General features: G+C 38.9%; 1 non-coding gene across 1 annotated transcript; it reads left to right on the top strand.

Moving 5' to 3' along the window:
- Positions 1 to 3,701: 3,701 nt before the first annotated feature.
- On the top strand, positions 3,702 to 3,804 carry LOC112968323. Its single transcript, XR_003254331.1, has one exon. It is a non-coding gene; the product is annotated as a U6 spliceosomal RNA (small nuclear RNA).
- Positions 3,805 to 9,818: the final 6,014 nt, after the last annotated feature.

The following is a 9,818-nucleotide window of genomic DNA, read 5'->3' as shown; positions in this document are numbered from 1 at the left end:
ATAGCTCTTTTTATTTAAGTAACACTGATGAGCACGTCATACGTTCTTGTAAATGTCAGTACCAACATAAGAGTTTATCATCTGCTTACCTTAAAGTTTTGGTAAAAAACATGACCGGATAGTTGTGCTTCAAATTTTCGGTATCTGCTTGGAAAGTTTTTAAGAGGTCATATTCATAAAGAACTCCTAAGCACATTTTCTGAAAATCAGTCACCCAGAATTGTCAGTTACTTTTGAAAACACCAGCTAATGTCTAAAATCACTAATAATTGAATTGGTATTCATCTTTTGAGTGATTTAATTAGTGGCTGCTTAACATAACATATCTTAGACCAGTTTGACTTTCAGAGAATATTGATCTTTGTGACTTTGCAAATACTAGTTCCATATTACATATTTGCAATTAAGCAACCAAACTGAGGTAGCCCATGCCACCCATCCTGCATATGATGTGGATGTGTGTTTGTAATGCTTTGTATTTACTGATAGTTGTATAAGTATACTAGAGCTATTTTTCAGTTGTAATAAAATTACAGGATACTTTGTATTGTTCTCTCTTATGATTCGGTCAGGCCTCAATGAAACATGATTATATGCACCTAACCAATTACTCAAGCATGGGATAACGTGTCCCCAGCTAGGATTAGTGTCTGCAGATAGTGTCTTCATTCTAGGCATTGCTACTAATGGCATCCCCTTGAAAACAGCAAGGAGTGGGCATGTTATTTCACCTAACTTTAGCCATCTAATAAGCATCTAGTCTAAGCTACTAGTCTAAACCTCTGCAATCCATGGAGTTACCTCTAGCAGGCCATTCCTCCTGTTAGATATCTGTCTCCAAAAACAGATAGACTGTCTCCAAAGACAGACTTTAGAGACACCAGTGTTTCAATACAACCCAACAACTTACTGCCACTATAATCTACTTCAGCAACCCTTCTCACCTAGCTGGAGATTGATCGTAGTCATCCTGCCTCCTTTTATAGCCAGACACCTACTCTGGGTGCAATGAGATGCATTGAGTCTAGCAACACTCTTTTTTTTTTTTTTTCCCCATTAATGGTAAAATGGTTTTAGTTGGGTAGCTCAAATGGAGCCATCCACTTCTGGTCAAGTGAATCTTATTTCCAGCTGAAGGCTTCAAGGTTTTAGTTCTCAGGATCCATCCCTCTGAGGCAATCTCCAAGGAAGTGACTGCCCCAAGGATGGAGATGCAGGACTTTTCTCAGAGAATTCAAAATTTGGTATTCATGTTTTATGTATGTGCCATACCAGGCAGGTTTGTGGCTTTCATTGTTTACACTGACAATGGGAAACCTATAAAAATAACATATATTTGTGGTATCATCTTGTACACAGTTTTGGTCTATGGACAGTGATTTGTTTTCCTGACCACAACAGAAGCATTCTAGAAAGCTTCATGTGTCATTCCTACAAGCTTTTCACCCAAGAAGCTTTGTCTGTTTGCCTCCCATAACTCCTGGTTTGTCTTCCTCCAGCTTTTACAATCTAAAACAAATATCCTAACCATGGTATTTGCAAACTATGATCTGCCTGGCTTTGTTATGAGAGCTGATGCTTTAGGCAGTCACCATCATCATTTGCAGCTATATCTGCTACATAAAGGGTTTGATTGCTCCTTCTCTTGAGCAGGAATAGGAGGGACAGTTTGGCTTTAAAGAGGTCCACTATTGTCCTCAGTGCTAAACCCCACTATTACTGCCATAGCAACCACAAGTGCCATTTAGTATAACAACCATCTCCAGATGCACACAGCTATTTAACTTGGGTTTCAGGGTAGCAGATCTTAAAAGGCACAAACTAGCTGTCTGTATTTAAAAATTTAAATTCCTAGGCTGAATCTCAAATGAAACAAAATTATTTTCCCTTTTAGGCTTTCTGGGGATGCCATGGTGAGAGGAATGCATTTTTACGTCTTTTTTAAAGCAAGCAACATGTGCATTCCATGGCTTTTTGCCATCTTCATCATTAAGCCACCTTCTTTCCTGACTTGTATTAATTTCATAAGCACTGAAACTCTGCTGAATGTCCAGACAAACCAAAAATAACCTTTGAAAATAATGCAATATAAAAATGATTGCTTTTCAAGAGACAAAGTAATCTGCTCTTTGGTGCCTCATTACTGTGTTGTTAAAACACCAGTTACGTTGCTGGTTACCAAAGATATCAAGAAATTAAAAGCAGCTAATTGCTTGTGAACTGCTTCTGAATCATAACTAAAGAAACCTTGTGTAGGTGCAGCTTTGAACTATCAAAATGCTTTTAGATAACGTGATGTGAGGACCTTACTGAGCTCATGAGATAGCAGAGTTTATGCACATAAAATTTTTTAATGGGGTGCAAATTTGTTCCTTGTTTCTTTGATTTGTGCCAAGGGTTGAACACTCATCCTRTATTTTAAGGGGCATTTCTTCCTTATCTTCATTTTTCACATAAGTGGAAGGCTGTATTAAGTGATCAAAACTTTGCAGAGCAACACTAATGCTAAGCAGTGGCTGTTCATTAAATCTTGTTTTCCGTGTGTAACTGAGGTTGGACAAAACTAACCTTTTAACAAAATCTAACCCCAATTAAAAAGGAGAAGAAAACAGTTTTACAATAATCCCACCCTGAAGTGCAAACTTAACCCAAAACTTAGGGATGTGGGTTCATTGTTAAGACTTGGCAGGGCATTCGTTTTAGGAAGAGACTCATCTTTTTGGGCACCCACTGTTGTCAGTGGAGGAAATGAAGGCGTCTTCCAGGTAATTCAGAGGACCTGCAGAGCTGGGCTTCTGGCTCACATCACYCTTAACGGCAGCTTCTCTCTATTGCTGATTACAAAGGGAGCCAAGATGATTAGCCACCCTACCTAAAATTACTTCCCTGGAATTAATCCCTTTGCCTGTTAAGACTTATAACCCCCCAGGTCTCTTTGCACTTGTAAGCCAGGCAAGGAGATGGTATGTAGCAATGAAAACTTCTGGAAAAATTTATTATGGGCTACCTAAGCCGCAAATGCTTGTTACATATGAGCTGCAAATTGACTGAAAAGGGACATTGCATACTGTGTGTGGTGTAAGGGTTTGAAATCTGATAGCCAGACAGCTCCTGGCACAGTAAAGAAATTTCTAGACTGAGGTCTTACCGAAGCTCTCTGGATACTTTCATTCAGTACATAGGGAGAAAAAAAAGCCATTAAGGGCTTCTTTGTAATCTGTTGGTGTTGTGTTGGTCTCCTATGTGAACTCTGAAACCCCAAGTTAGACCCAGGCTGAGATTTGGGAGCATCTGTAGGAAGTACTGGGAACATTTGCTCACAGTAGAGTTTCAGTGTCTGGGTCCTAGTTATATGTACTAAAAGCTATTTCACCAGAGGCTTTTTGTTTGGGAGTCCTGTGTGCTTAGTTTCAGACAACAGTATTTACATTTAAGCAGCACCTTTAGAACCAAAGTCCTACATTTGTCTCTAAGGTTTTTTACAGAGATGATTGTAATGATCACTGAAATGCAGAAAATATGTGTTTTTCTCAAATGTTTAGTCTATTGTATGATATGATTAACCTATATACTCGATCTTTTTGTATGTAGTGGTGACTTTATCCTCTGTATTTATCATGGCCTAAATAAGACACAGCATCTGGGGTCTGTCAGCCCATAATACAGGGGGTGCAGAGCTCATAAGGTGATTGCTTTGGCTTTAGCTCATTTTAGCAGCACGTATACTAAACTAGGAACAATACAGAGATTAGCATGGCTCTGTGCAAGGATGAGACACAAATGTGTGAAATGCTCCATGTCTTGGCCTGCAGCCACACCACCCTGAACTGAACTTGTCCACACTGGAGCTTGTCTCTTGGAAGCTAAGCGGGGTTAGGCCCAGTTAGTACTAGGATGAGAGCTCTCTTGGAAATTCTGGGTGCTGTAGGCTTCCGGCTCGACATAAGTAAAAAATTTTCACCCTGAGGACAGTCAAATATTGGAACTGGCTGCCCAGAGAGGTTGTGGAGTCTCTGTCCTTGCAAGCTTTCAAAACCTGACTGAACAAAGCAGTGGGTGACCAGGCCTGCATTCAGGGCTGACCCTGCTTTTAGCAGAAGGCTGAGCTGGATGACCTGCTGAGAATGTGTCTGACCTCAATTATTCTATGATTCTGTAGTGTAAGGGTTAATTTTATGTATTTCAGTGCATTTATGTGTTTTTGTTGATAATGTTACATGGCTACAGGAGTTAAAACTATAATGGTAATATTCCATAACTGTGATAATTGTAACATTAGAAGAGGTCTCACTTTCTGACGTGAGTAGAAAAAATATTTTTCATAGATTTCTAAAGATAGCACTAATTGCCCTAAGACTTACTTTTGTTTACGCAGAAAAAAATTTCCACCAATTGCTCATGATAGATTGTAAGATATTCAATAGCCTATAAATGAAGAAGATGATAAAAATAATTGCAGCATAGCTTCTTGGAATAAAAGTATTGGTTTTTCTTTTAGCTAAGAAATATAAAATAAAAGACCAAAACCAGGAGGACATTTGTGACAGAAGCAGGTATGCTGCAGCATTCTCCATTCATAGAAGTTATGTGATCCTGGTACCAAATAACGCGTTGTTTATCAAGATTCACCCACAGTTAAAATGTTCAGTCTAGTCATGTTAGGCTTAAAGCTTCATGTTCTTTCCACAACAGACTAGCTCTTCTTTCAGTTGGGAAACCAATTAGAGTATAGGTTGAAAAGGACATGTTTTTCTTTTGGCCACTGTTCCTTCAAAATAGGTAAATATCCTTATGCATCTGAAGTTTTCCATTTCTGCACTGTTCAAAAAGGGCTAGTTATTGTCCTCTTGATTATTCTGAAGACAAGGATGTCAACATTAAAATGTTTGAACATGTGAGAAGTCAGATGTTTTCCAAATATTAGAATAATATGTTTTTGTATAGTATATAAAGTATCGACTGTTGCAGTTCTGAATTTTTTAGAGATGATGAACAAACAGGTAGCAGTGAGACACTTTCAGTGATGACTATTATGTGCATTTTTTTCAGAATATTTTTAAGACTACTTCAAACTTCAGCATGTGTAAAATTATTTTTTCAAGAATACATTTATTGAAGCTAAATTAAAGAAAAAGAATTGCTGATAAATTTATGACTATAATCTTTCTCTAAAAGTACATCATGGCAAAGTGGAAAAAAAGGAAAATGATTTTATTCATTATATAAATTAGGTCTCCAGTACTTTCCTGTTTAAACATCCACTAAACAAAATCAATTTCAGTCACACAAATGAATCAACATGTTATTTTTCCTCTAGAAAAAGTCTTGACTTTTTAAGGAAACTTTTAAAGTTACTGAAAGGTTACTGCTTGGAGAAAGGCAATATATGGATTATCTGAGGAATTCTGTTTTCCAAAGGGCAAATAGGTATGTGCATGCTTCAGGAGTCTTGTAATAGGACTTTGGTAGTGTCCCTTCTTTACTCTTCTTTACTCAAATGTATTTTATGCAAATTTCTACCTTAAAAAATATAAAAATATGTTTCTTAAAAACATATTTCTAAGCATAAGAATATGTTTCTTGTATCAGGTTTGGACAGATTGTAGAAATGTGCTGAAAATTGGTGCTCCAAGGCCAAGCATCACAGGTGGTTTCAGTGGTACTCGTAGTCTCATGACTTCATAATTCACTGATTTTGAACTTTTCTTTACTTCATACCAGTGAGCACTTACCCATAATATTATCCTCACTATGGGACTCTCGCATGGGCCTAGCAGCTGTTGCATGCAGCATTTTCCCTGCACAAGCTACTGGTCTCATGAAGACAGAGATGCTGGGGGATGCGGCTGGCGCTGGCCCCCGTTGTCCCTCGTGCCGTGCAGAAGAGGGGCAGGGATGAAGAAGAGGGTCCCACACCACCCCCTCAGCCCCGCTGGGCTGGTGAGGTGTGCGGGTGCAGGCAGGCTGTGAAGACGGGCTGAGTTTTGACCTTGATTTAGCTATTCTGCAACTGCACCGCTCCTTAGTGGTGGTCGGCCGTTAGAGCTCACTTTTGCCCGGACTATGAATTGTAGTCCTGGAGCGGTGCTCTTTGGCAGCGGGCATATTTCACTGATTACTTACGGCATTAATTAGTCTTAATGACTTCAGGATCACGTTGTGGAGAAGAATGTGCTAGTTGGCTGGATTATCTGCCACACTGGCATAGTCCTCAAGGGCGAGGCATGATGAAAAAGGCTGAGTTCCTATGGGAAAATTATGGTTTGCATCATATAATTAAGTAATGTATCACTGAGTATACGCCCAATGAAGGTGAATTAGGAAGGCTCATAAACGGATTAATTCTAGCATTTCCTACTGTTTGAGTCCTTCCTTTCTGCATTTTTTTTGTGTGTAATATATTTATAGAGCACACAAAATACATATTTGATCTGAATCTGTACAGAAAAGACTGTAAAAATACAATACCCTCCAAACAGAGAGAAAATTTAAATCAACTTGAAAACTGCAGCTGGTATGAAAGGCAGGAGCTTTCTTTGTAAGAGTTGCACCTGGTAAAAGGCACCACAGCAATGTTCAACAGCATTTACCTGTAGGAAAGAACAAGAAGAAAATTAGATATTGAATTACAGTTCTTAAAAGAACATAAATAGAAATTCAAGCTTCTAAATACCTTTTCGGATACATTATTTACTGCCTGCTTGAATTAGGCTACACTTAACTGCAGAACCTGGGAATACTTTTTAGTTTCCCAGTCTGAGCACATGTCCAGATATATTTTGATGCATGGTAAGGTAAGCCCCCAGCACGCACCAGCAATCGCAGACTGCCTAGCTCCCACCAAAAGGCAGTGCGTATCCTGGCCAGGCAGGAGCCATGTGTATCTTGTAATATCCCAGCACGTGGGTGTAGAGGCAGTTACCCTTCAGCTTCCATGCATCGGCATTCAGGCTATGGCTTCTTTGGTGGAGAAAGAGGTGACTCTGCTAACAGGATGCTCCTCAAGGCACTTATTGGCTTTCTTCCATCTTGTCTTTGTGCGGAGAAAACCTGTAGGCCAACAGGTTTTTTGGGGTGCAATGCTCCAAGGCCCAGAATGGGAAAACACAGCCTTTCCAGTCTTGTTATTTTGTTATAAAACAAAATTAAAATGTCRGACCAAGTCAAAGGATGACCTCTAGGCACATCTTGGTCATATGCCGAGGGGGCATTTCTTTGAATGAAGACTTTTCAGTCGTTAATAGTTACTTTGACATCAGATATTGTATATCATGAGGGGATAACTTTATGGTTTTAGAAAGCATCTAAATGAAATATAATTGGATTTTTTTTCTCCTAAATTATCTAGCTGCTTTAGCAAAAAAATCCCTTGATCTTCTGCAAGATGGGAAGTGTTACGTATTAAGTTAGCATTAGTCACTGCCACTGATCTTCATGGGTCTCAAGAGCCATCCACATAGGTCTAGCGCAAGACTTTCTTCTTACATCCTCGCCCATCTGATCAGGTAGGCTGGGTGAGAACTTGTGTCGGCGCTGGAGCTGACTGAGTTGTTTGGGATTCTGCTGATCTGCCCTCTGTGAAGACTGCAATGAGATGCTCTCAACATCTTTCACTGATTCTTAGTATACACCTATTCTGTGGTCAGCTCAGCTTGCATTTCTTGCTGAAGGTTGTGCCACTGTGCATGTCTAAAAAAACAAACAAACCACACTCAAGAAAAAATATGCACAAAATAATATTTAATGTTGTAAGGAATTAACATGCATCCTAGCACTGACTTCTACCAAAGCAGATTTTGTCTGAGGGATCACATGTGAAATAAAGTCCTTGGTTATGTTGACTCTAGCCAGCAGCAATCTTTCCACAAAGATGTGTTTAAATACACTCTTGCAATAACCACCTGTTTTTTGTAGGATAGTCAAATAATAACCCTTTGGAAAAAAGCAGCTAGGATTAATGAATTATTAACTACATTAGAAGCAATTTGTTTTTATTTTAAAATACCAAATATTTAAAATTCTAGTACTGCTATTGAGATAAAAAGTGGAAATAATCTGCTTAGGATCATTTTGTCTATTAAAGTTAACTTGAGCTAGTTTCTTTGTTTACTAGATTAGGCAATATGTATTTCAGCTGATAAATAAAGAATGGAAGTTTTGCCAGACAATGCACTYTCCCTAAACCATGATTGACTCTGAAGGGATTTGCTTTGCTTCTCATATAGTTCTACTACACAGCTTGTCTGAGACAAGCTTTGACCAGCTTTGTAAGGAGATGTGATTACTCTCTACTGCCCTGTTTAACTGCAGATATTACTGTGGGCTGCAAATCCACTTGCATGATGTTTTGCTTCAGTTCAGACTGAACCAGGGTCAGAGCTGGTATGGAGAGAAGCTCCATGGAAGTCCAGAAATTACTTCTCTCTCTCTGCATCCTATTGAGCAGAGATGGGAAGAGCATCTTTTCCCCAGCATGCTAAAATAGGGTGATAAGCATAGTAGCCTATGGAAACTGCAAGACATTACCCAGAAAATTTGTCATGGAATTTTAAACTGAGAAAATATGGTAACGTTCCATGGGAGTCAAAGTCTAGAGCATAGCAAAGGGCTGTCTTTGGTATGTTTTGAATTCAACTGAGGTAAAGGAGAAAAAGAATTTTCCAACAGCTTGCATTTGAATGAGAACCTATTGCTTAATGTGCCAGATTTCTGGCACAATGATTTTTGCCAGAAATAGCATGAATTTATGTTTTCAAACTTGTTACCTTTAAAAGTTTATCATCTCACATAATCATCCAGGCTTCTGAAGCTTATTGGAATATATTAATGGATTTTAATTCCTTTCCTTCTCTTTTGTTTAAGCTCTTTTGATTTATGATTGTTAGGAAGCCAAAGAGCCTATGCTTTTTTCCTCTCTCATCACAAAGAGGAGAAAAAATATACTTTAGTATAGTTTCATTCAGCTGGACAGCAGAACCTATGATGGGAAGGACTTTTTTTCCTAGTGACCWGCTGTCTGAAAGCAGTGCATAAACACATCCATTCACCCATATAATCATTTTCCCAGATTTGTTTTAAGACACTTCATTGAAGTAGTGCTCATGTAAAACAGCAACAATATGTGAATGAATCAGGCCTTGGGCCTTGATTTTCATCCAAAGGATAAAAGCAAATGAAGAGATTCAGAGAATGAAACAATGGGTAAAGAACTGGAATTGAGTCACTTATGGAGAATGATTTAGGACTTAATCCTGAAAAAAAAAAAACCCTGCTCTGGCCCTGATCCAAAACAGTACTCAAGTCTTAACTCTAATTCAATCAGTAGTTTCACTAAAGCCAAATTTCTGCCCAGGTGCTTTGTAGATTGGGACCAGAGTATTAGTATTTGCAGGACAAAGAAATGAACTTGGCTTAATGATGAGGACAGGTAATGAGCTGAACTTGCAGGAGAGATGGAAGGTTCTGATGATGGGTGTTTCAATGAGCTGCTGAAATATAGCAAGGACTAGTGGAAAAGTTATAGTAAAACCTACTGAAAGAAAATAGCTTTAGTCTTATTTAAACTTTTTCAACTTTGGGTTTTTTTTCACAGAATCACAGAATCACAGAATGGTTGAGGTTGGAAGGGACCTCTGGAGATCATCTAGTCCAACCCCCTGCTCAAGCAGGGTCACCTACAGCACGTCGCACAGGATTGCGTCCGGGTGGCTTTTGAATATCTCCAGAGAGGGAGACTCCACAACTTCTCTGGGCAACCTGTTCCAGTGCTCTGTCACCCTCACAGTAAAGAAGTTTTTCCTCATATTCGGATGGAACTG

The sequence above is a fragment of the Apteryx rowi genome, unplaced genomic scaffold, assembly GCF_003343035.1.
Source record: "Apteryx rowi isolate R43461 unplaced genomic scaffold, aptRow1 scaffold_31, whole genome shotgun sequence".
Taxonomy (NCBI): Eukaryota; Metazoa; Chordata; class Aves; order Apterygiformes; family Apterygidae; genus Apteryx; species Apteryx rowi.
The sequence above is the reverse complement of the archived record's forward strand: the minus strand, read 5'-3'. Positions and strand labels throughout refer to the sequence as shown.